The following is a 27,870-nucleotide window of genomic DNA, read 5'->3' as shown; positions in this document are numbered from 1 at the left end:
ACGTCCGTGGAGCCCTTCTCGGATTCGATGGCTGGGAGGTCCCGGTCAACTTTTTACCTTCGGACTTAGTCTCTTTTTTGGATGTTTTTCTTTACCGGGACGAACCACGAAGTCAGGCCGGGTCGTGGTTGAGGCAAGCCGGCTAGAATTTCCGCGTCGGGTCGGTCACTTTATGGAGCTTTTTTTCAAAAATTCTCCAATCTTTTCCAAACTTCTGGGGCTTCACCCAGATGTTCTTTCAAGGTTCTTGTGGGGTCCACAGCTCACCCCAAGGGTCCAGAAGTTCTGTGATGTTCCTTGGGAAGTGCGGACTTCAACTCCCAGAATGCACCTGGCGCAAACTCCTTTTTGGCCACTGGACAGTGGTCAGCTGGTCACTTTTTCAGGAGTTGGTGCAGGGGACTCTGGATAGCAATTTTTCACCTGAGCAAACAGGGAGTCCCTCCTTGAACCAGTTGAAGCCAGGCAAAGTCCTTCTTGTGGTGAAGCCCAAGTGTGCAGCTGGTGCAGTCTTTCTGAGTGCAGGGTCCAGGTGCAGGCCAGGGGTCCAGCAGGGCAGTCCTTCTTCTCCTTGTAGTTCCTTCTTCTTGAAATTTGGTGGGGATCTACGGTGTGGGGGCAGGTCTGCCAGTTTTATCCTTGCTCCTGGGTGAAAAGCAGGGGGGCCCTGGTTCTCCAATCAGGGACAGGGTCGTCCCCCTGTGATGAACACTTCCTGGGAAGTGTGGCAAAAATCCATCCCAGAAGGCAACAGTCTCTAAAAATCCAACATGGCTGAATCTGATTTTTGGAGGTTACATCTGGCTGAGCCCACCCACTGGTGTGGCTAAAAATCATAAACACACCCCTCTCCTGCCCTCTCCTAATCTAATCAAGGGGGCACCTAGCTGTCTGGGGTTGCAGGATGTGGGGGTGTTGCTGGGTGCTGCAAATGTCCTTCTCTGCCTTTGAAGACCAGTTTGGCAGCCCTCCCCCTTCCTGCCTCACCATCTGCTGAGGGGAGATTCTCTCCCCCAAGCACATTCCTTTGTGTTAAGTCTGGCCACTTCACACCTCATCAAGGCAGCCTGGCAGAAGCTGCTGCAGGCTGGCCAATCAGAGCACAGCAGCAAAAACAATGCAGAGCTGAAATTGGCAACTTTTTAGGTAAAGTCTAAACTTTTTACCTGGACAAGTTATATTAAATCCAACAACTGGAAGTTGTGGGATTTATTACAACAATCAATTTGATACCAAATTCTTGGTATGTAACATTTAAGGAGACTTTAAAATTTAAAATAAAGTCTGCCCATTCTAGCCTATGAAGGCCATTTACTTCAATGAGGGAAAAACGAATTTGGCTGTTTTTACCTCACCAGGGCTTATAAATCTATTTTTATAAAGTCCCTGCTTATAGTTACATGGCACCCAGCCCTAGGGGCACATAGGGCACACCTTAGGGGTGACTTATATGTAAAAATAAGGTAGTTTAAGACTTTGGAAGTACCTTTAATTCCAAAGTCGAATTTGCATATAACTTTAATTTAAAAGCAGCCAGCAAGGCAGGCTTGCTTTTAAAATGACACTGGGCACCTCAGCAGTGCACCTAGGTGTGCACCACCTATGCTGTGGTCCCTAAACCTAATTGCCCTACCATATACTAGGGACTTATAGGTAGGTTAACTTAGCCAATTATAATTAGCCTAATTTGCATATCCATTTTACACAGAGCACTGGCCCTGGGACTGGTAAGCAGTACCCAGGGCACAGCCAAGAGTCAGTAACCACCAGTACCTATCCAGAAAGAGTGGGGGTGATCAGGCAAAAAAAAAGGACTTTCCTACACCCACTCACAAATAGGGCCCCCTTTTTTTGGGAATGCTGAAAATATTTTTGTTGAGTAGTAGGCAGGGGTCTATGGGATGCATCCAACCGCAGAAAGTCTCAAATGACACCCTACCTCGTAAATATTATGAAGTAAATTGGATTGTGACCCATTACGATTCAGAATTCGTTAACCAACCTATCAGTACATAGTTCAGTTTGTAAAATTACTTTCCATTCCATTCTCAAAAGTCTGCACAATTTGTGACCACTTCCTGCAAACAAGACATTTTAAATATCAGGGCCCAGATGCTAAAACAGAAGCGTTTGAAAGTGTTTGAGCCTTTAGGTCCCTGAGGTCATATAAAGGATCTCTAAGAACTGTGGTGTTTGGGAAGGACCATAGCTGTTTGAGAGTTGGCTATGCATTTCTAAAGGCAGGCAAAGGATTTTCAGGGCATTGAGAAGGCCATCACTGATGCAACTTCAAAGGGCTACTGATATTCCTTGCTTAGGGTCTGCACGCCTTAGTGCCAAATAATGTTGAATAATGGACTGTGTATGTTAGACATGGCATCCTTGGTGTAGTCTCCCCTGTCTTTGTTGCCTCTGCTTCCTATGTTTTGAGTGTGTGCTGGACTTTGTTTTTGCTGGTTTTGGTACTTTGGGCACTTTACCACTGCTGACCAGTGATTTTCCATGATTGGTGTATTTGATTTACTAGTATGTCCCTTGGAAAGTGCTCTAGAGGTGCCCAAGGCCTGTAAATTAAATGCTACTAGTGAGGATGCAGCACTGAGTGTGCCACCAACATTAGTAGCCCTGCAAACATGGCTCAGACCTGCCACTGCAGTGTCTGTTTGTGCAGTTTTAACCTGCCAATTCAACCTGAAAAGTGTAACCACTTGCTAGGCCCAAATCTTACTTTTTTGCACATATAAGGCACACCTACGTTAGACCCTGGGTAGCCCTATGGGGAGGATGCAGTGCATGTTAAAGGTGGGACATGTGCTGATGTGTTTTACATGTCCTAAAAGTGAAATACTGCCAAATTCAGCTTTCAGTGTTGCAAGGCCTATCACTCTCTTAGGTTGGCTGCCTTTGAATATCTTTTAAGTGCAGTTTCCCTTTGGAAGCAGATGGAGCTATGGAGTTTAGGGTCTCTGATCTCCCAATTTAAAAATACAGCTTTTGATAAGGTTGTTTTTTAAATTGTATGTTTCTAAATGTCACTTTTAGAAAGTGAGCATGTTCTTATCACTCTGCCTGCTTGTGTATTTCCTTTCTGGGTCAGACTGATAGTTGGGCTGTTTGTGAATCTCCATTAGACAATGATACAAAGGAAGCTGGGGTGTAGCCTGCATATCCTGATGGGCCATCCGGGTAGACTGGAAGGAGGAGTGGTCACTTACACCTGAACGGGCTTTTCCTGCCCTCACACAATGCAGCCTCCAACCCCCTGGTGTGTGTCTGGGGCCAGGGCTGGCCAAGGCAGGATCTTGTGAACAGAGACTTTCCTTTGAAGTTTGCCTACTTCAAAGGCAGAAAGGTGTATAAGTAGTGGACCCAAATCCACAAATTTTGAGATCACTTCAAGGATTCAAGAGGAACCTCTGCCAGGAGAAGAGCTGAAGGAGAAATGCTGCCTCTGTCTGTGACTGTGCTTTGTTGGGCTCTCCTGCAGTTGCTGCTTCTGCCTGAGAAAGAGGGTAAAGACTGGACATTGTGGTATATTCCTGATTGTGAAGTGTCTTCAAGGGCTTGGACTGAGCTTGCCTCCTGTTTTGAAGTCCCAGGGCCATCAAAGACTTCTTCTGTCAGCACCTGGACTCTCTGCTAAGACTCCTTAGTCTCTGCTAAGACTCCTGCCCTGCCAAGTGGTGCCCTATCCAGTCCCTGGGCCATTGAAAGGTGAAGCTGGTAGAAAAAGGAGTGAAATCCACACGCAGGAAGCCCTGCGGGAAAAATCTAGATGCACCACCTGCAACGCAGCTGTAAAAGCGTCGCGCCACCCGTCTCGGGGCTTAAATCAATGCACCACCTGCATCACGACTGGGAAATGGACAGATCTCCTGCATTGTGGCTGGAAAAATGATGCAATACCTGCTTGCGGCTGCTAAAATCGACGCACACCCCATGCAGCACGGTTTTCCATCACCGTGTGGCCAGATTTCACATGCATCAACGCTAGGCATCAAAGTCATTATGAACCTGCGCGGATCCAAGGTGCCCTGTCTGGAAATCAACGCAATGCTCTCTTACAGGAGAGAAAAACGACGCATCGCCTACCCGACTGGAGAAGAAACGATGCATGGCTTTACTTGCGAGTAAGTAATCAACACATCACTGACTTTTCTGACGCACACTCCCATGCAGCTTTATTTTTGATGCAAACCAGGTTGCCTTTGCTTATGCTAAGTTATGATTTGAAAGTGTGCTGGGACCCTGCTAACCAGGCCTGAGCACCAGAGTTTTTTCCCTAAACTGTACCTTTGTCTCCACAATTGGCACAACCCTGGTACTCAGGTAAGTCCCTTGTAACTGGTACACCTGGTACCAAGGACCCTGATGCCAGGGAAGGTCTCTAAGGGCTGCTGCATGTCTTATGCCACCCTGGGGAGGGGTGTGTGCTGGTGGGTAAAAATTGACTAAGTCGACATCGCATTCACCTCAGAGTGCCAAGCTAACCTCACACTGCCTGTGGCATAGGTAAGTCACCCCTTTAGCAGGCCTTACAGCCCTAAGGCAGGGTGCACTATACCACAGGTGAGGGCATATGTGCATGAGCACTATGCCCCTACAGTGCCTAAGCAAAACCTTAGACATTGTAAGTGCAGGGTAGCCATAAGAGTACATGGTCTGGGAGTTTGTCAAACACGAACTCCACAGTTCCATATTGGCTACACTAAAAACTGGAAAGTTTGGTATCAAACTTCTTAGCACGATATATGCACACTGATGCCAGTGTGCAATTTATTGTAACATACACCCAGGTGTAGTGTGGTCAGTTTTATGTTTCCTTTGCGCATAAGCTTCAGGCTTTAGGCCTTTGTGCACTTTGCCCTGGATGTATGTTATTCCTTTGCTCGCAGCTTAGAGCCTCTGTGCACTTTGCTCTAAATGCTTTTTATTCGGCTTCGTACTGTTATTTTTAAATAACCAGTTCTACGGTTTTGTTTTATTTTTTATATCACACTGTTTAGCCTACTTCAGGACTGGAGTTCTCAATAACACATTCCTGTTCACTCTGTGCTTCAGTCAAGGATACAGTCTGGTACATTGCCGATAGACGTGGTAGGAGTTTAGTCTTTGGCGTTCTTGCGTAGGCACATTTTGTGATCACGCTGACATGTTAGTTATAAAACACTTCCTTGTCCAAATACATGCAAGAGGGAGATTCCGTCCAGGGAACCACAACGAGACGCTGACTGCCTCGTTGCAGATGCTGAACCAGATCACAGGCCTTTGCTCAGGTATGAGGGTTGATGTCTTCCCAGGGAATCTGAAAGGCAAGTTAGAAGCTTAACATGCTGTGCTCGAAATAGAACTAGCTGAGAGAGAGTAGAAATTGTTAACACCATGATACCTTTATTCTTATGTTTCACTCTCCTCGTGACTATTTCAATCCTACTGTGTTGTATGGTTCTGGTTATTGCGGCTCACGCCTTAATATATAAAATGCAGTTGTTTTATTAAAACATTATATAAAACTTAAACTGCCTTTGTCTTTTGTTTATGAGACCATACTGTAAATGAGAGAGCTGGTTTGGATCTGAGTGACCACGACTTCCCTGAGAAGTTCCAAAGATGTAATGCGGTCGGCTGCCCAATCATCTCTTCCCCATGGGAGAAATGAGGCACTGCTAGTTAGCCAGAGCAAAACTGGGTTTAGGGTGACAGAGGTCCTTCCAAGTGGGTCAGACTCAGTCTCCCACACCGTGAACGATCCTGCTGCCTAGAAATCCAGTAGTCTCATTTAGGATAATGAGAGCCCATGCGACATGGCGCCACCAACGATTGGTCTGGCTCTAATTTTCGGGTCCGGCTGACTCTCTCGGTCTCATATATATATTGACTCCTCGGTTCCGTTAACGGAGACGTCCGTGGCGCTGAGGATTTCGATATTGGTGTGCCTTCTCTGCCCTAGTGCTGTTTTTATAACGGCAAATCCTCAAGTAGTGAACATAGCGCTTAATATGCGCCAACCGCTCACGGGGACATCTGATAGCACATGGTCTCACGAACCAGGGGGTCCGGTCACGTTTGTGGTGGACGCCCATGCAGCTTATAGAACAGAGCTTTTTTATTCTTGGGTCGTATTTCCAGCAGTTGATGGGGGTACAAACACTTTTCATGATTACACTATTGTGAATGTCCCTGGATGGTACAGGGCATATGCATACTTAGAGATACCTTTATCTTATCAAGAACACCATAATTGGCTTGATGGCTCCCTCCCACACACAGTAGCACAAGTTAGGTTAGGTCCAGTGAGTAATGATGGTCCTACCTGGCCTTTATTGGCTATATGCACACCATATCCTGCGGTTGCTAACTTGGCAGTGGCTGAAGTCCGTCGTTTATATATAGACTTAGCTACTACATACAGAAGACTGGTTCAATTTGTGATGCAGACTTTAAATACTAATGCAGCTCGTTCTGCTCCGGCGCACCCACATGCAGTGGTTCCGGGTATCAATCCGGCCACTGTACACTCAGTTATGGGTAAAGTACCGGCTAAACGTGAGGAAACTCCATTTTGGCTGGCACAAAAAATTAATATGCTGGAAGCAGTATTTCCCCATACAGGACCTCAGGATAAACATAGTATATTGACGATGTGTTTGCCATATGGAATGGTTCCTACTGTGGACCATTGTAATACCTGGGGCACGGTGTTTGCCGCGCTCTACACTACAGCGCACGGTACACCAACATTGGCTAATCTACCGGAAGTGTTAAAACAAATCCAAGATGAATATGGGGCTGCCCCAGCCTTAGATTTAGGGATGCAGCTGATGGGCAATTTTGCCGCAGTTTCTTCTATTATTTTGAGTAATCTCCAGGGAGAGGCAGTGGCGCTGGCCGTGCGTATGCGTCTTTGCGAAGTTCCAAAAATTAATCAGGAGAGGGAACTGCTGAGAATAATAGCAGAAACATATTCAAGTATCGGTCGTGATAGCCTTGGGGCTAGACCGCAAAAACCCCAATTACAGGGTAAGAGTAGTAAAGATACTACTAAACAGCAACCTGAGGGTACTAAAAAGCGCTGGGAGAAAAAACAACAGACACCTAAAAAAGATAGGGGACAGTCTCCGCAACCGGAGACCCCGCAGAATAGGTATAATCTCAGGAATAGGGATAATTTGAAGACGCCTGATAGATATCAATATACTGATACACACCAATCTCGTTCCTTTCAGGACTCCTCGGAAAAGAGAAATGAGAGAGGTGGGCGGTCAGAGCATAGAACAGAGTACGTGAAACCGAGACAGGAGTCACAACGCTCAACTGAGGTTTCTGTCAAACAAGAAGAGAAACCGATCCACCAAAAGCAGCAATTTAAAAAGAAGAAAGTGGCGGCGATCTCAGTTAGACATGCCACTCAAGAAGAGAGTTCTCTTGAAGAACAAGACATGGGCGTTAGCACTGTTAGACAGCGCGGCAGAGGTCACAATAGTTTGCCGGAGTCTTCTAGAGCATCTGGAGATGAAAGCAACTGATGACTTCATACAAGTCGAAACAGCAGATATGCGAGTCTCTGATCCTGATAGAATATATACAGTAACTTTACAATTAGAAGGGGACATTGAACGCACTATAAATGCCATCTTTTGGGACTGTGTGGTCAAATTGTATGACGTTCTGCTGGCCCAAGCAGGATTGGCCACCTGACTTTGTTCGTGACTGTCCAGTTGGGGAGGAGGTTATTACACCTTCATTCTCACCACTTGTTCCGGGAGAACTAGCAGAGTCCTACAGTAAATCATGGGCTCTAGCACAAGACCCCGCCCTATATAGAAATAATGTGGGGTGGGATAGACATTCACCTTATCATGTAATTCCGATAAAAGACGAACCTCAGCCGCAACCGCAGTATCCTATAAAATTTGAAGCAAGGGAATCGGTAAGGAAAATTCTTACACAATTGGAGTACCAGGGAGTAATTGAACCCTTTGTCTCACCGATGAATAATCCCTTATTTCTGGTAGCAAAACTGGACCTTTCTTATAGGATAGTGGTGGATTACAGACATTTAAATGGACACACACACACATATGCAATACAGAATTCACACAGCGCAGCGCTCATGAATAATATAGTGCGTAAGAAATACAAAACAACATTGGATATCTCGAATGGATTCTTCTGCCAAAATATAGCGCCCGAAAGTAGGGACTATACGAGCTTTAGTGCGTTTGGCTCTCAAAAAAAGTTTTGTCGTCTGCCTCAGGGGTATAAGGATAGCCCAGGACTATTTTCGGCTCGTGTGACTGAAATTTTGCACGAGTTGGACCCTGAAGCTTTATCATGTGTTGATGATATATATCTGACGGACGATGAGTTACTGCAACATCTAAGGCGGGTAACACGCATTGTTGTGGGATTTGCTGAAATTGGCTACAAATTTAATTAAAAAAAATCGAAGATTGCCTTCCTCAGCATCATTTTCCTGGGATATGAGTTGTCGAATGAGGGCAAGAGCTTAGCGCCACACTTTTTGGAGAAATGTGCTCAGTTGCAACCTCCTAATACGGTTTGGAAACTCCAGTCATTATTGGGGTTTCTGAATTTTTGGAAGAACCTACATTCCTGATAATGCTACACGTATAAAAAAAACCTTATACGAGTTGATTCGCCCAAATTTTTCGAGTAGATTTTGGACGATTGAGCATACACATATTCTTCGAGATTTGCAATCTGATCTCTTAGCAGTAAAGCATTTACACACACGGGACAATAAAGAGCATTTGGTCGTCAGGGTTATACCTGGTGTTGTTGAATTTACATATGTCACCTTTAATGAGGGTGATACAGTCCCGATAGCATGCAAGTCTCACTTGTATTCGGCTGCAGAACAACGTTTCGCACAAACTGAGAAAATTCTCACTGCTGTACAGATGTCTGTTATTAAAGAATGGACTCTTGCCCAGGGCCAACGCATTATTGTCGTTTCCCCGATTCCGGCCCTAGAGCCTGTTACAAAAGCGAGTGTTCCTAATTCGAAAGCTTTACACCCATGATGGATACAATGGACAACGTCTTTGACAGCCACTGATGTAGATTACATATTTGACCCTAAACTGCAGACTCAAGAATTTCTTCAATATGAAATGGAGTACCCAGTTCCCACTGGCACATTACCTATTGACCAATATCAGTATTCCGCTGCCTGTGCGGTGGTGAGCGGCTATATGGAGGGGGAGAGGTTCTGCCCCCAACATACTTATACACAGACCTTGGGAGATTGTATGGCACAGTTGGCTGAGCTGAAAGCTCTATTGTTAGCCTTGGAACACGCGGATCCGGCGATATTTACATTGCTGGTTTGTGACTCCTATTACTGTGTTCAGTCTTTCAATGAATATTTGCACTACTGGAGGTTGAATGGGTTCAGGGATTCCAAAGGTAACACCATTAAACACAAATTGCTGTGGGGGAAGGTTGCGGATCTGAAAGAAACACTTCCTAAAGTCCATGTTGTGCATACACTTGGACACCAGAGCGTTGGAATACACGTTGCTGGGAATACTTTGGCTGATGAAGCCACAAAATCGGCAGTGGCAGTTGCCACTGTGGCCGCAGTAACTCGTTCGATATCCAAACCAGAAACAGAGATTTTTGCTGCCATAAAAGCTACGGCTGATGGCACGCCATTTCCTAAAGGATTCCCTTCTAAATATAGTTACTGTATGGGTGGTATGCTAAACGCTGTAGTTAAAATCCCAGGCGTTGGTGTACGTGAAATGCCCAATAAAATTGAGCGACCTCGATTAATTACTGCAGCACATGAGGGAGCGGCGTCTGCGCATGCTGGCGTGGCTGCCACAATTTCACTCTTACAGGCTCGTTATTGGTGGCCTGGTCACTATCAAGAGACAAAGCAGTATGTCCTTTGTTGTGACATCTGTCATCAAATTAAAGTTTCCACGGCTAGACGCCCGCAGCAAACGCCCCTTCTCATATCAAATAAACCTTTACAGTTTGTGTACTTGGATCATTGTGGTCCGCTGACACCAGATAGTGCATACAAATATATATTGGTTGCTGTAGATTTGTGCTCCAGATTTGTGCGGATCTGGCTACAGCGCTCGGCTGACGCTCGAACTGTTATTAATGATTTGAGCATCTTTGTCGATACATTTGCAGTTGCAGCTTTTCATTCGGACCAGGGCCCTCCTTTTGCCTCAAAGGCATTCAGGGACACCATGGCTTTGTTGGGGGTCCAGCTCCAGTTCTCATCTCCATTTCATCCTGAAGGAAGTTCTGTTGTGGAGCGTTTAGATTGTGATTTAAAGCAATCCTTAACGGCCAGAGTTATAGGTACGGGTCGTAGTTGGCTAGCCCACCTGTATGGAGTACAGAGAGCACTTAATAACTTGCCTAGAAGGTCCCTGGGGGGGTCGTACTTCATATGAGTGCCTGTTTGGAACACAAATGTATGTTCCTCATCTAGATGGTCCTGGTGTGGAGACGGCAGATACGCCCTTTGACATAAATGATCGTGTCACTGTTTTGCAGGATTTACAACAATTCCGTGAAGATAACTCTTCTGCAAGTGCTGCCTCCACAGACATTAAGGATGAACCAGTAACGCCTACTGGTTGGATTCCCAGGATTGGGGTTTTTGTGCGTGAAAAGGTCACAGTGAAAAAATAATTTGGTCCTTCTTATCAGGTGCCTGTCCCTGTGATAGGGATCAGAGGCACAAGAACCTTCATTTTACCACCATTGCAAGGGGCCAAAGGAAATCGCTTTGTTTCCATTGATAATGTCAAGTTACAACATGTGGCCGATTCTGAACAGCAGACCATGAGGGACACCCAGTAGTTCCGGAATCCCTCTCACTACTGGGGAAGAAGTTCCGCTGCAGGTGATTTGCACCAACGCTATTTCCTCTCCGAGCTTGGGGAGGGTGGGAGCTGATCTTGCGATTTTTCCATAGACGGCGAATAATTAAAAAATCTTTTGATTAAGTTGCTGTACGTTCTTATGATATTACTGAACATGTGGTTTATAGAGTGCCAAGGTGAGATCCACCGTCCGCTTCTTTGTTTACGGTTGCACCTTTTGCGAGAACTGCCTCTGGCTGCTTCAACACCACTGATGATACCGTGTCGGACTCCTCGTCCTCTTTACCATCAGCCCAGGGTCCACGTAAGCTGCTGTGTTGGCTTAAACACACATATTTTGTTGTTCCTTGGAACTATCTGTGGCTTTTTATGACTGTAATGACTCTTTTCTTGTGGCTGGGATTTGTAGTTACCTTTTTTTTGGTAATACATGGTCATTTTCTTCCTGAACGATCTGACATTGAGCACGTGGAAACGGTGTTGAAACCACATTTTTCGTCTCATATGGTTCAAAGAGACTTGTCCTTTGTGAACATTTCTGCAGTGCCAATTCTGGATGGGATTGTGTGGGATAGAGTGATGTTTGATATATATGGTCCCACTGAAATAATTCAAATACCGTATGTCCTCAAATTATCAATGAATGATATAGTTATAACAGGCATTGTATCTGATGATTGAGATGTAAAGACAGTGGATTCTATGTTGACGGAATTGCAATATTATACTGTCTATGAAAATGAAGATGCTTACCTGTTTAGAGATAATTATGGTGACATGTTTTGCTACAATTATTATGGACACCACTTTATTCATAAAGCTAGTAGCCCTAAGTCGATATTTGAATATATGCAATGGGAACATTGCCCGACTCCTCCACAGGGGAGCTCTAAAAAGTATTCTGATAAATTTGCATATTTTTCTGGGCATAATCAACAGAGTGCTAAGTCTTACTATTTTAAAGTTACTCCGCATGCTGATAAGCAAATGTTATTGACAGACACTAAATGACTGTATTCAAATTTGTTTGTATCCAAACTTTCGGTTGAGGGGTATGAATACTGGTCCAAAACTGTTGACTTGAAAAGTGTCTGGGAAACGAAAAATTGGCAAATGCGGGGAAGTGACACGTTGTTTAGGGCGTGTATTATTTCTGTCCAAATGATTTTCCTAAATTACACTGTACAACAGACTAGTTGTTTGGGCTTAGCAACGATTAGAGATTTGAATTTGCCTAGCATACCTGTCCCTTCCAAATTGAACAATTGGCAGCAATATATTAATGCCATGTTTAGTGAGCTTACAGACTGGGTCCAGAATGGTACGCTTAACACTTCATTGATACGTCCGGGTGGGTGGTTATTGTGGCCCATAGACACTAATGGGTGTCATCAGCGTTTTGTCACCACTTCGGGAGGGTTCAGGACTAGTAGGGCAGACCCTCGCTACATATGACCAGAACATGCTGATATCATTACTACATACAGCGTGGGTAAACTTTGTCAACAATGGTTGAAGTCATCCACGCTGGATGCAGTTAAGACACATCTCACGTTACTGTCTAATTGTAGGAAAGTCCTCCTTTTTTTTTGCCTGATCACCCCAACTCTTTTTGGATAGGTACTGGTGGTTACTGACTCTTGGCTGTGCCCTGGGTACTGCTAACCAGTCCCAGGGCCTGTGCTCTGTGTAAAATGGATATGCAAATTAGGCTAATTATAATTGGCTAAGTTAACCTACCTATAAGTCCCTAGTATATGGTAGGGTATGTAGGTTTAGGGACCACAGCATAGGTGGTGCACACCTAGGTGCACTGCTGAGGTGCCCAGTGTCATTTTAAAAGCAAGCCTGCCTTGCTGGCTGCTTTTAAATTAAAGTTATATGCAAATTCGACTTTGGAATTAAAGGTACTTCCAAAGTCTTAAACTACCTTATTTTTACATATAAGTCACCCCTAAGGTGTGCCCTATGTGCCCCTAGGGCTGGGTGCCATGTAACTATAAGCAGGGACTTTATAAAAATAGATTTATAAGCCCTGGTGAGGTAAAAACAGCCAAATTCGTTTTTCCCTCATTGAAGTAAATGGCCTTCATAGGCTAGAATGGGCAGACTTTATTTTAAATTTTAAAGTCTCCTTAAATGTTACATACCAAGAATTTGGTATCAAATTAATTGTTGTAATAAATCCCACAACTTCCAGTTGTTGGATTTAATATAACTTGTTCAGGTAAAAAGTTTAGACTTTACCTAAAAAGTTGCCAATTTCAGCTCTGCATTGTTTTTGCTGCTGTGCTCTGATTGGCCAGCCTGCAGCAGCTTCTGCCAGGCTACTTTGCTGAGGTGTGAAGTGGCCTGGCTTCACACAAAGGAATGTGCTTGGGGGAGAGAATCTCCCCTCAGCAGATGGTGAGGCAGGAAGGGGGAGGGCTGCCAAACTGGTCTTCAAAGGCAGAGAAGGACACTTGCAGCACCCAGCAACACCCCCACATCCTGCAACCCCAGACAGCTAGGTGCCCCCTTGATTAGATTAGGAGAGGGCAGGAGAGGGGTGTGTTTATGATTTTTAGCCACACCAGTGGGTGGGCTCAGCCAGATGTAACCTCCAAAAATCAGATTCATCCATGTTGGATTTTTAGAGACTGTTGCCTTCTGGGATGGATTTTTGCCACACTTCCCAGGAAGTGTTCATCACAGGGGGACGACCCTGTCCCTGATTGGAGAACCAGGGCCCCCCTGCTTTTCACCCAGGAGCAAGGATAAAACTGGCAGACCTGCCCCCACACCTCAGATCCCCGCCAACTTTCAAGAAGAAGGAACTTAAGGAGAAGAAGGACTGCCCTGCTGGACCCCTGGCCTGCACCTGGACCCTGCACTCAGAAGGACTGCACCAGCTGCACACTTGGGCTTCACCACAAGAAGGACTTTGCCTGGCTTCAACTGGTTCAAGGAGGGACTCCCTGTTTGCTACAGGTGAAAAATTGCTATCCAGAGTCCCCTGCACCAACTCCTAAAAAAGAGACCAGTTGACCACTGCCCAGTGGCCAAAAAGGAGTTTGCGCCAGGTGCATTCTGGGAGTTGAAGTCCGCACCCCCCAAGGACCATCACAGAACTTCTGGACCCTTGGGGTGAGCTGTGGACCCCAAAAGAACCTTAAAAGAACATCTGGGTGAAGCCCCAGAAGTTTGGAGAAGATTTGACAAATTTTTTAAAAAAGCTCCAGAGAGGGACCGACCCGCCGCGGAAATTCTAGCCGGCTTGCCTCAACCGCGACCCGGCCTGACTTCGTGGTTCGTCACGGTAAAGAAAAAGAGACTAAGTCCGAACGTAAAAAGTTGACCGGGACCTCCCAGCCATCGTATCCGAGAAGGGCTCCACGGACGTCGGATCAAGATCCAGGTTTACCCCGGTCGAAGGATTTTCATCTCGAAAAAACGACTAAGTCCGAAGGTAGAAATCACCACCGAGGAAACCCACATCGCGTATCCGGACAAGGGCTCCAGGAGGTCGGATTCAACTGGCAGGTTCGTCCCGGTGAAGAAAAACTTCAAAATAAAGACTATACCGCCGCTGAATGACCGCACCGCGGTCAAAAGACCGCGGCGGCCATTCAGACATTTCCTCTGGGCCGGCGGGCGCTCTCCAAAAGAGCGCCCGCCGGCCCAGAGGAAATGCCCCTGCAACGAGGACGCCGGCTCAGAATTGAGCCGGCGTAGTTGCAGGGGTGCGACGGGTGCAGTTGCACCCGTCGCGTATTTCAGTGTCTGCTTAGCAGACACTGAAATACTTTGCGGGGCCCTCTTACGGGGGCCCCTGCAGTGCCCATGCCATGGGCATGGGCACTGCAGGGGCCCCCAGGGCCCCCGCGGCACCCCCTACCGCCATCCTGTTCCTGGCGGGAGACCCGCCAGGAACAGGATGGCGGTAGGGGGTGTCAGAATCCCCATGGCTGCGGAGCGCGCTCCGCAGCCATGGAGGATTCACAAGGGCAGTGGTAAACCGGCGGGAGACCGCCGGTTTACCCTTTCTGGCCGCGGCTGAACCGCCGCGGTCAGAATGCCCTCGGGAGCACCGCCAGCCTGTTGGCGGTGCTCCCGTGGTCGGTGACCCTGGCGGTCACCGGCCGCCAGGGTCAGAATGACCCCCTAAGTCAGAAGGTAACTTTTCAACCGAGGCCTCCCGCGACTTGTAGCCGAGCAGGGCTCCATCGCGGTCGGCCTGAAACTTTGACTTTGTCCCGGTCCTGGTGCAACCAGATGACCCGATTGGCGCTTTTTGTTTCTAAGCGCTAGAAAAATAATAATACTTTAAAAATTCATATCTCCGGTTCCCCTGAACCGATTTTAATCGTTTTTGTGTCATTTTAAAGATAAAAATATAAACTATTTTTATAAATTGGTTTTGGATTTTTAAACTGTTTCCTGTGTTTTATTTAATTACTGTTTTGTGATATTTGAATGCTTTACACACTGTCTCCTAAGTTAAGCCTTGACGCTCGTTGCCAAGCTACCAAGGGTTGAGCTGGGATTAATTTACTGAGACCTAACTGTACCCAGGTGGAGGTTAGTGGCTTGTTGCTAGGTGTAGGTACCTACCTGCCCTTACCAATAACCCATTTTCCAACATTTTTGGTGGCAGCGGTGGGATCCTGTACTTGTGTTCAGTATCACGTTACAGTTTAAGTAAAACAAATTAAAAATCCTTTAAATTGTCTTAGTGCAAAATGTTTTTTTTTTTTTTTTTTTTTTAATTTTTAATTTTTTTTTTTATTATTAATTTGGATTAATTTCAATTATTGAATTTTTGTAATTTTTCTAAATTCTTGTTTCCAATTTTTGCAAAAAGTTTTTGTTGACACAAAACTAGGGAACCATGGAGCTTGATCTGGCTAGCCTACCCACACTGACAGTAGTCCAGCTTAGGGGGTTGTGTATTGAAAGAGGGTTGCCTGCAACCACTGATCTCAGGAAGCAAATCCTGATTAAGTCCCTGACAGCATGGGCTGAGGCCCAAGAGGTAGAGACAGAGGAAGCTCCAGAGGAGGAAGAAAAAGGGGAAGATGCTAACTCTAACCACTCAGGGGAGGGAAGGCATCTGAGCCTAAGTGAGGAAGATGAAGAACGGTCCTCAGTAGATACAGTCACTAGGGGCAGACCCAAAGCTAGTGGTAGGAAGGGGGTCCCTTCAGGAGGAGAGAACCCATCCATCAGAGAAAGAGAGCTGGAGGCCCAGCTAGCATACATAGCTTTGGAAGCAGAGAAGCTGGCCCTAGAAAAGAAAAAGTGGGCAAGCAAAGAGAAAAGAGATGGTGGCAGCGATAAAGAGGCTGAGGTGTCCCTGGGTGGGGGTTTTGCCCCCAGATTACCCAAAGGGGTGGTTCCTGCCTATGTAGAGGGGGATGACATAGATAAGTGGCTGGGGGCCTTTGAGAGGGCCCTCCAGATGAGGAAAGTCAAGCCTCAGTACTGGGGTTCACTTCTTTGGGAGTTAGTTCCCAACTCTGGGAGGGATAGGCTCCTAACCATGAGTGGGGAGGATGCAGACTCATACCCCAGTATGAAGAGTTGCTTGACTAAAAAGTTTGGTCTGACCCCAGAGCAGTATAGGCTCAAGTTTAGGGACACCCAAAAGACAAGCACCCAGTCCTGGGTGGACTTTGTGGACATTTCAGTAAAGGCACTGGAGGGCTGGATACAGGGCAACAGGGTAAGTACCTTTGAGGGGCTGTACAATTTGATTATGAGGGAGCACCTTCTAACTAATTGTGCCCAAGAGAGGCTCCGCCAGTATCTAGTAGACTCTAGGTTGACCAACCCCAGAGAGCTGGGGGAGGCAGCAGATGACTGGTTAAGAACTAGGGTTAACCAGAAACCCCCAGGGGGTGATCAGAAAAAGGGAGGACATGGTTCTTCTCAGGGGAAGAACCAGGGGAAAGATGATAAAAAACCCAAAGAGTCCTCACAAGAGTCCCCAAAAACTTCTCAGGGAGGGGGAGCCCCGAGCCAATTCACTTTTAAAGGGAAAGGGTATCAGGGAAAGAATTTTGATCCTGCTAAAGCAGGAAGGTTTCAGGAGCTTGCTAAGGCCGGCAAGTGTTTTGATTGTCATCAACCTGGACATAAAAGAGGAGATGCTATCTGCTCCAAGAAGCCCCCCACTGGTGGGCAATCCCAGGGGATTGCTAGTGTAGGGTTGGGGGTGGAAGTTGGCCCAGGGGTGGAATCAGGGTACACTGAAGTCACCTTAGTATCCGTGGGTGGGGTGGACATTGCAACTATGGCCACCTTACCTCCCATCATGGAGAGGTATAGGCAGAGGCCTAAAGTCAATGGGACTGAAGTGGAAGCTCTGAGAGATACAGGAGCCAGTGTGACAATGGTCACAGAAAAGCTGGTTTCTCCAGAGCAGGTCTTACCTGGTGTCTTCCACCAGGTGACTTATGCAGATACCAGAACCAAACTCCATCCCATGGCTATGGTGAGTCTGGAATGGGGAGGTGTGACTGGCCCTAAAAAGGTAGCTGTAGCTCCTGCCCTCCCAGTAGAGTGTCTGCTGGGAAATGATCTTGAAGCATCTGAATGGTCAGAAGTGGAGAGAAGGGTCCATGCACAGATGCTGGACCTCCCTGAATGGGTGTGTGCTGTGACCAGGTCACAGGCAGCACAACAGGGAAATGCTGGACACTTGGACCCTGGAACAATGGGCCAAGCCTCCAAGAAAAAGAGAAAGGGCACTGGGTCTGGATTGCCAGCCCCAACAAGTACAGAGGGTCAGGAAGAATCCAACCCTGAGGGGGAGGATCTGAACTCTGAGGGAGGGACACTTTCCCTGCAAACTATGCCTGATTTGGCAGAACTGCAAGGGGCAGGTGGGCCCACCAGAGAAGATTTGTGCCAGGGACAAAGAGAGTGTCCCACTCTTGAGGGCCTGAGGCAGACTGCTGCCAGGCAAGAACAAGGGGATACCAGTGGGTCCCACAAGGTTTACTGGGAGGATGGAGTTCTCTACACTGAGGCAAGGGCCCTCAAACCAGGGGCTACTAGGAGAGTAGTGGTCCCCCAGAAGTATAGAGAATTCCTCCTTACCTTAAGCCATGATATCCCCTTAGCTGGTCATTTGGGACAGACCAAGACCTGGAACAGGCTGGTCAACCATTTTTATTGGCCCCAAATGTCAGAAAAAGTCAGGGAGTTTTGCAGCTCCTGTGTCACCTGTCAAGCCAGTGGCAAGACAGGAGGCAAACCAAAGGCTCCCCTGATACCACTGCCAGTGGTTGGGACTCCCTTTGGGCGGGTGGGGATTGACATTGTTGGTCCCCTAGACCCACCAACTGCTTCAGGTAACAGGTACATTGTGGTGGTAGTGGACCATGCCACCAGGTACCCTGAGGCAATACCCCTCCGGACAGTCACTGCTCCCACTGTGGCTAGGGCCCTACTTGGTGTGTTCACCAGAGTCGGATTCCCAAAGGAGGTGGTCTCAGATAGGGGCACAAACTTTATGTCAGCCTATCTGAAAGCCATGTGGGATGAGTGTGGTGTTACTTATAAGTTCACCACCCCCTACCACCCACAGACCAATGGTCTCGTGGAAAGATTTAATAAGACCCTGAAGGGCATGATCATGGGTTTGTCTGACAAACTCAGGAGGAGATGGGATGTCCTCCTCCCATGCCTGCTGTTTGCCTACAGAGAGGTGCCACAGAAGGGGGTTGGATTCAGCCCCTTTGAGTTACTGTTTGGGCAGCCTGTAAGAGGCCCATTGTGCTTGGTGAGAGAGTCTTGGGAAAAGCCTCTCAAAGAATCCAAGGAGAATATGCAAGATTATGTACTGGGCCTGCGGTCACGCATGGCTGAGTATATGAAGAAGGCAAGCAGAAACCTGGAGGCCAGCCAGGAGCTCATGAAGCTCTGGCATGATCAAAAGGCTACCCTGCCTGAGTATCACCCAGGACAGCTGGTGTGGGTTTTGGAGCACATGGCTCCTAGGGCACTACAGGCCAAGTGGACTGGGCCCTATCCAATTCTGGAGAAAAAAGGTGAGGTCACATACTTGGTGGACCTTGGCACCCCCAGGAATCCTCACAGGATCCTGCATGTTAATAGGATGAAACCCCACCAGGACAGGGCAGACATGACCATGCTAATGGTCACTGATAAAGGGAAGGAGGAGGAGGGTGAACCTCTACCAGACCTCCTGTCCTCAAAGGCAAAAGATGGGTCAGTGGAGGGAGTGGTACTCTCTCCCAAATTGACAGACCAGCAACAAAAAGACTGTAAGCAAGTTTTGGGACAGTTTGCTAGTCTGTTCTCCCTGACCCCAGGACTCACCAATTGGTGTGTCCATGATGTTGACACTGGTGACAGCTTGCCTGTCAAGAACAAGCTGTACAGGCTGTCTGACCAGGTCAAGGCCAACATCAAAGCTGAAGTGGCTAAGATGTTGGACCTCAAGGTAATTGAGCCCTCTGATAGTCCTTGGTCCAGTCCAGTGGTACTGGTGCCCAAAGCTAATCCCCAAGGTGGGAAGAAAGAATTGAGATTCTGTGTGGACTACAGAGGTCTAAACGCAGTCACTAGGACTGATGCTCACCCCATACCTAGAGCTGATGAGCTCATTGACAGGCTGGGGGCTGCCAAATTCCTGAGCACATTTGATCTGACCTCAGGATATTGGCAGATTGCCTTACGTCCAAGAGCTAAGGAGAGGTCAGCATTTTCCACACCAGAGGGCCACTTTCAGTTCAAGGTGATGCCCTTTGGCATGAAAAATGCTCCTGCCACCTTCCAACGGTTGGTGAACAGAGTCCTATCTGGGTTGGAATCTTTCAGTGCAGTTTATCTGGATGATATAGCTGTATTTAGTTCCACCTGGAAGGACCACCTGGTCCACCTGAAGGAAGTGCTTCAGGCCCTGCTTCAAGCAGGCCTGACTATCAAGGCAAGCAAGTGCCAGATAGGGCAAAGCTCTGTTGTGTACCTGGGCCACCTTGTTGGTGGAGGCCATGTACAACCTCTCCAGCCCAAGATCCAGACTATCCTGGATTGGGAGGCTCCAAAAACCCAGACTCAGGTCAGGGCCTTTCTTGGCCTGACTGGGTACTACAGGAGGTTTGTTCAGAATTTTGGGACCATAGTGGCCCCTCTGACTGAGCTTACCTCCAAGAAACAGCCCAAGAAGGTCATTTGGACCCCAGAGTGTCAGAAAGCTTTTGACACCTTAAAGCAGGCTATGTGTTCAGCACCAGTGTTACTGGCCCCTGACTATAGCAAGGAGTTTGTAGTACAAACAGATGCTTCAGAGGAAGGGATTGGGGCAGTGTTAGCACAAGTTAATGAAGAGGGCCATGATCACCCAGTTGCCTTCATCAGCAGGCGACTACTCCCCAGAGAGAAAAAATGGAGTGCCATTGAGAGGGAGGCCTTTGCTGTGGTCTGGTCCCTGAAGAAGTTGAGGCCTTACTTGTTTGGCACTCACTTCCGTGTACAAACTGACCACAGACCTCTCAGATGGTTGATGCAGATGAGGGGGGAAAACCCAAAACTGTTAAGGTGGTCCATTTCCCTACAGGGGATGGACTTCACAGTGGAGCACAGACCTGGGACTGCCCATGCCAATGCAGATGGCCTTTCCAGGTTTTTCCACTTAGCTGATGAGGACTACCAGGGTGTAGGTTAGTACCCATCACCTTTCATCTGGGGGGGGGAGTGTAGGAAAGTCCTCCTTTTTTTTTGCCTGATCACCCCCACTCTTTTTGGATAGGTACTGGTGGTTACTGACTCTTGGCTGTGCCCTGGGTACTGCTAACCAGTCCCAGGGCCTGTGCTCTGTGTAAAATGGATATGCAAATTAGGCTAATTATAATTGGCTAAGTTAACCTACCTATAAGTCCCTAGTATATGGTAGGGTATGTAGGTTTAGGGACCACAGCATAGGTGGTGCACACCTAGGTGCACTGCTGAGGTGCCCAGTGTCATTTTAAAAGCAAGCCTGCCTTGCTGGCTGCTTTTAAATTAAAGCTATATGCAAATTCGACTTTGGAATTAAAGGTACTTCCAAAGTCTTAAACTACCTTATTTTTACATATAAGTCAACCCTAAGGTGTGCCCTATGTGCCCCTAGGGCTGGGTGCCATGTAACTATAAGCAGGGACTTTATAAAAATAGATTTATAAGCCCTGGTGAGGTAAAAACAGCCAAATTTGTTTTTCCCTCATTGAAGTAAATGGCCTTCATAGGCTAGAATGGGCAGACTTTATTTTAAATTTTAAAGTCTCCTTAAATGTTACATACCAAGAATTTGGTATCAAATTAATTGTTGTAATAAATCCCACAACTTCCAGTTGTTGGATTTAATATAACTTGTTCAGGTAAAAAGTTTAGACTTTACCTAAAAAGTTGCCAATTTCAGCTCTGCATTGTTTTTGCTGCTGTGCTCTGATTGGCCAGCCTGCAGCAGCTTCTGCCAGGCTACTTTGATGAGGTGTGAAGTGGCCTGGCTTCACACAAAGGAATGTGCTTGGGGGAGAGAATCTCCCCTCAGCAGATGGTGAGGCAGGAAGGGGGAGGGCTGCCAAACTGGTCTTCAAAGGCAGAGAAGGACATCTGGAGCACCCAGCAACACCCCCACATCCTGCAACCCCAGACAGCTAGGTGCCCCCTTGATTAGATTAGGAGAGGGCAGGAGAGGGGTGTGTTTATGATTTTTAGCCACACCAGTGGGTGGGCTCAGCCAGATGTAACCTCCAAAAATCAGATTCAGCCATGTTGGATTTTTAGAGACTGTTGCCTTTTGGGATGGATTTTTGCCACACTTCCCAGGAAGTGGTCATCACAGGGGGACGACCCTGTACCTGATTGGAGAACCAGGGCCCCCCTGCTTTTTACCCAGGAGCAAGAATAAAACTGGCAGACCTGCCCCCACACCTCAGATCCCCGCCAACTTTCAAGAAGAAGGAACTTAAGGAGAAGAAGGACTGCCCTGCTGGACCCCTGGCCTGCACCTGGACCCTGCACTCAGAAGGACTGCACCAGCTGCACACTTGGGCTTCACCACAAGAAGGACTTTGCCTGGCTTCAACTGGTTCAAGGAGGGACTCCCTGTTTGCTACAGGTGAAAAATTGCTATCCAGAGTCCCCTGCACCAACTCCTAAAAAAGAGACCAGTTGACCACTGCCCAGTGGCCAAAAAGGAGTTTGCGCCAGGTGCATTCTGGGAGTTGAAGTCCGCACCCCCCAAGGACCATCACAGAACTTCTGGACCCTTGGGGTGAGCTGTGGACCCCAAAAGAACCTTAAAAGAACATCTGGGTGAAGCCCCAGAAGTTTGGAGAAGATTTGACAAATTTTGTAAAAAAGCTCCAGAGAGGGACCGACCCGCCGCGGAAATTCTAGCCGGCTTGCCTCAACCGCGACCCGGCCTGACTTCGTGGTTCGTCCCGGTAAAGAAAAACATCCGAAAAAGAGACTAAGTCCGAACGTAAAAAGTTGACCGGGACCTCCCAGCCATCGTATCCGAGAAGGGCTCCACGGACGTCGGATCAAGATCCAGGTTTACCCCGGTCGAAGGATTTTCATCTCGAAAAAACGACTAAGTCCGAAGGTAGAAATCACCACCGAGGAAACCCACATCGCGTATCCGGACCAGGGCTCCAGGAGGTCGGATTCAACTGGCAGGTTCGTCCCGGTGAAGAAAAACTTCAAAATAAAGACTAAGTCAGAAGGTAACTTTTCAACCGAGGCCTCCCGCGACTTGTAGCCGAGCAGGGCTCCATCGCGGTCGGCCTGAAACTTTGACTTTGTCCCGGTCCTGGTGCAACCAGATGACCCGATTGGCGCTTTTTGTTTCTAAGCGCTCGAAAAATAATAATACTTTAAAAATTCATATCTCCGGTTCCCCTGAACCGATTTTAATCGTTTTTGTGTCATTTTAAAGATAAAAATATAAACTATTATTATAAATTGGTTTTGCATTTTTAAACTGTTTCCTGTGTTTTATTTAATTACTGTTTTGTGATATTTGAATGCTTTACACACTGTCTCCTAAGTTAAGCCTTGACGCTCGTTGCCAAGCTACCAAGGGTTGAGCTGGGATTAATTTACTGAGACCTAACTGTACCCAGGTGGAGGTTAGTGGCTTGTTGCTAGGTGTAGGTACCTACCTGCCCTTACCAATAACCCATTTTCCAACACTAATGATACTGACTTGTAAGATTTTTTGTCAGGACCAAGAATGCCGCAGAAGAAACGTTTTCTGTATGAAGTATATAATGAGATTTGGAAGCTTTCACAACAAGAGGCAGCGGCCCGGTTGAGGCAAATTTGATACAGGCTTTGTCTGTTGTGGATAATGGGATACATACCCTTTCAGACCGTGTATACACAATTGACAACATTGTTTCCTCTGCTATAGACATTATTAAATCTGATATGTCTTCTTTATATCATGAGCAGAGTCAAACGCGGTCCATCATGCAGTTGGGTTGGACTCTACAAACCTTGAAGGCAGGTCACGTTCCGTGGCAGCACATTCATGCCAGGGAGATATTTATTTCCTTTAATTTGACTCGTCAACAACAGCTGATGGCTAAGAAGGAAGCGACATATGTTATGTTAAATATTGAAAAGTTGGAGAAATTGCCTTTTACTGTTGCTGAGATTCCGTCAGCTGAGTGGTTGATTCACGGGGTTATTAATTTGCCTATCTCCACTCTGCAATTTACTTCTTTTTTAAAGCACATTCCGGTGGGTGGATATGAACGGTTGGGAGACTGTTACATATACGAGGTGTGGGAGCTTCCCTTTATATACAAATGTATTAATGGTTTGCGGGAGGTTTTTCTTAGCGGTAGCGAATGCGAAACTTCAGTCAGCGATTCAATGGTTTGTAAACAGCTGTCTTTGCACGGGCGTGTAATGCCTCGATTGCTAACTTAGCTTGTTATCTTAAGGGAGTTCCAGTCACGGTGATTAAAAGCACTTTCCAGGTGCTTTCAAACAGCAGTTACGTCCTTCTTAACAGTGAATCCTTTAGTGGCATGCGTGCCGGAAAAGTTTACGTAGTCATTGTCACCAAGGCCGTTACGTGCTGCGGGAATGTGTTGTTTCCCCCACTCAAATTAGGGAGGTAGCGGACATCTGGCCTCATATTGCTACTTCCAAGGTGAACTTCGACAAGTTGAGTCGACTGAAAGCTCTATTGTTTCAAAAGCATGTGGCCCTTACATCTGCTAGCGAAACCTACGCACTTCAGGTGGCAAGGTCATCAGCGGAAATACAGTCCTTCTTGAATACTAACTTTCCGAGTCACTTTGGTGAACTCGTGGGACGTATATTTAATGCGTCCAGCACTGCTGGAATTGCACATTTTTTCAAAGCCGTTGGTGTTGGTTTTGCTCATACCTTCTCTTCCATATTCGGTTTAATACCTTCGGCCATTTACTCTATTTTCGGAAGCATTTTTGGGGGATTCCCAATTACTTTGGCTTTGTTGGCTGGGGCTTTGCTGTTGCTGCTGTTCTTCCTCAATGGCTTTCCCACTGCGACGAGATCCCACATTAGCGCTCCCGTCAGCGCAGCTGTGTCGTGAACGCATGATGCAGCATTTTGGAGCAACACTCCTGGGACAGTTGGAGTGTGACTGGTCTCTATCATTCCGACCGGTTTTGGATTGTGTGCAACCCGTGTTTCGTGCCTTTGGTGCTCGTTTGAACATGCACTGGCTCTCTGTCTCTCACTGCAGTGCCCCCCAGTGGTCGATACTGATCTGTTGATGTTCCCGATTAGGGCTCATTCCCAGACTTGTGCACTGCGGTTGCGTTTGCTTCGAGAGGCGGTTTATGAGATTCCCTTCCTGGAGGAAGATGGTATTGTCTCATTCATAGGCCCTGCCCGGGGTGCCGCCCAGGATGGTCTAGGGCTTTGGAACACACCTGCTCCGTGTTAATTTTTGGCGTGGATTTTCCGATGTTGACATCTGTCGAAGTGGAGGATCTCCTGCTTTCCATGGCTTCTGTCTGATAATTGGATTTTTATTAAATTGACATTATATAAAATTTGGCTTTACTGTCACATGCTTCCCAATTTAAATTTGTTTTCTGCTTTATTGTCCTCTGATCTTGTCGAAAAATGTTAGATGTGTTTTTGTATCTGGGGCATATTTTTCCTATTGTTAGAACCACTTTCTACCGACAAGGGGAGGGTGTAGTGTGGTCAGTTTTATGTATCCTTTGTGCATTAGCTTCAGGCTTTAGGCCTTTGTGCACTTTGCCCTGGATGTATGTTATTCCTTTGCTCACAGCTTAGAGCCTCTGTGCACTTTGCTCTAAATGCTTTCTATTCGGCTTCGTACTGTTATTTTTAAATAACCAGTTCTACGGTTTTGTTTTATTTTTTATATCACACTGTTTAGCCTACTTCAGCACTGGAGTTCTCAATAACACATTCCTGTTCACTCTGTTCTTCAGTCAAGGATACAAGCTGGTACATTGCCGACAGACGTGGTAGGAGTTTAGTCTTTGGCGTTCTTGCGTAGGCACATTTTGTGATCACGCTGACATGTTAGTTATAAAACAGTTCCTTGCCCAAATACATGCAAGAGGGAGATTCCGACAAGGGAACCACAACTAGACGCTGACTGCCTCGTTGCAGATGCTGAATCAGATCACAGGCCTTTGCTCAGGTATGAGGGTTGATGTCTTCCCAGGGAATCTGAAAGGCAAGTTAGAAGCTTAACCTGCTGTGCTCGAAATAGAACTAGCTGAGAGAGAGTAGAAATTGTTAACACCATGATAGCTTTATTCTTATGTTTCAACCTACTCGTGACTATTTCAGTCCTACTGTGTTGTATGGTTCTCGTTATTGCGGCTCACGCCTTAATATATAAAATGCAGTTGTTTTATTAAAACATTATATAAAACTTAAACTGCCTTTGTCATTTGTATATGAGATCATATTGTAAATGAGAGAGCTGGTTTGGATCTGAGTGACCACGACTTCCCTGAGAAGTTCCAAAGATGTCATGCGCTCGGCTGCCCAATCATCTCTTCCCCGTGGGAGAAATGAGGCACTGCTAGTTAGCCAGAGCAAAACCGGGTTCATGGTGACAGAGGTCCTTCCGAGTGGGTCAGACTCAGTCCCCCACACCGTGAACGATCCTGCTGCCTAGAAATCCAGTAGTCTCATTTAGGATAATGAGAGCCCACGCAACACAGGGGGCATCTTAGAGATGCCCCCTGAATACCAATTCAACTTCTAGTGTAGGCTAACCAGTTTCTGCCAGCCTGCCACACACCAGGCATGTTGCTGGCCACACGGGGAGAGTCCCTTTGTCACTCTGTGGCCGGGAGCAAAGTCCGGACTGGGTGGAGGTGCTTCTCACCTCCCTCTGCAGGAACTGTAACACCTGGTGGGGAGCCTCAAAGGCTCACCCCTTTTGTTACAGCGCCCCAGGGCATCCCAGCTAGTAGAGATGCCCGCCCCTCCGGCCACTGCTCCCACTTTTGGTGGTAAGGCTGGAGGAGATACTGAGAAAAACAAGGAGGAGTCACCCACCACTCAGGACAGCCCCTAAAGTCCTGAGCTAAGGTGACCCCTGCCTTTAGAAATCCTCCATCTTGAGTTTGGAGGATTCCCCCAAAAGGATTAGGGATGTGCCCCCCTCCCCACAGGGAGGAAGCACAAAGAGAGTGTAGCCATCCTCAAGGACAGGAGCCATTGGCTACTGCCCTCCCAGACCTAAACACACCCCTACATTTTGTATTTAGGGGCACCACAGATCCCAGGAAATCAGATTCCTGCAACCTGAAGAAACAAGAAGGACTGCTGACCTACAAGCCTGCAGAGAAGGAGGAAGACGACAACTGCTTTGGCCCCAGCCCTAGCGGCCTGTCTCCAACTTCGAAAACCTGCAACCAGCGACGCATCCGGCAGGGACCAGCGACCTCTGAATCCTCAGAGGACTGCCCTGGACTAAAGGACCAAGAAACTCCCATGAACAGCGGCCCTGTTCAAAACCAGCTACTTCTTTACAACAAAGAAGCAACTTTCAAAGACTGCACGTTTCTCGCCGGAAGCGTGAGACTTCACACTCTGCACCTGACGCCCCCGGCTTGAGATCCAGAGAACAAACACCTCAGGGAGGACTCCCTGACGACTACAAGCCTGTGAGTAACCAGAGACGACCCCCCTGAGTCCCCACAGCGACGCCTGCAGAGAGAATCCAGAGGCACCCCCTGACCACGACTGCCTGTAACAAGGGACACGACGCCTGGAACCAACACTGCACCCGCAGCCCCAGGACCTGAAGGAACCGAACTACAACACAGGAGTGACCCCAAGGCGACCCTCTGCCTTGCCCAGGTGGTGGCTGTTCCGAGAAGCCCCCCTGTACCTGCCTGCACCGCTAGAGTGACCCCCGGGTCCCTCCATTGTTTCCTGCCTGAAACCCGACGCCTGCTTTCACACTGCACCCGGCCGCCCCTGTGCCGCTGAGGGTGTGTTTTGTGTGCCTACTTGTGTCCCCCCCAGTGGTTTACAACCCCCCCGGCCTGCCCCCCAAGGGCGCAGGTACTTACCTGCTGACAGACTGGAACAGGAGCACCCCTGTTCTCCATAGGCACCTATGTGTTTGGGCACCTCTTTGACCGCTGCACCTGACCGGCCCTGAGCTGCTGGTGTGGTAACTTTGGGGTTGCCTTGAACCCCCAACAGTGGGCTGTCTATGCCCCAGACCTGAGACTTGTAAGTGTTTTACTTACCTCCTAATCTAACCTTTACTTACCTCCCCCAGGAACTGTTGATTTTCGCACTGTGTCCACTTTGAAAATAGCTTATTGCCATTTTTACAAAGTCTGTATATAATATTGCTTTTATTCAAAGTTCCTAAAGTATCTAAGTGAAGTACCTTACATTTAAAGTGTTTACTGTAAATCTTGAACCTGTGGTTCTTAAAATAAACTAAGAAAATATATTTTTCAATAGAAAAACCTATTGGCCT

Source organism: Pleurodeles waltl, chromosome 7 (genome assembly GCF_031143425.1).
Source record: "Pleurodeles waltl isolate 20211129_DDA chromosome 7, aPleWal1.hap1.20221129, whole genome shotgun sequence".
In the NCBI taxonomy this organism is placed as follows: domain Eukaryota; kingdom Metazoa; phylum Chordata; class Amphibia; order Caudata; family Salamandridae; genus Pleurodeles; species Pleurodeles waltl.
This window is presented reverse-complemented; position numbering follows the sequence as displayed.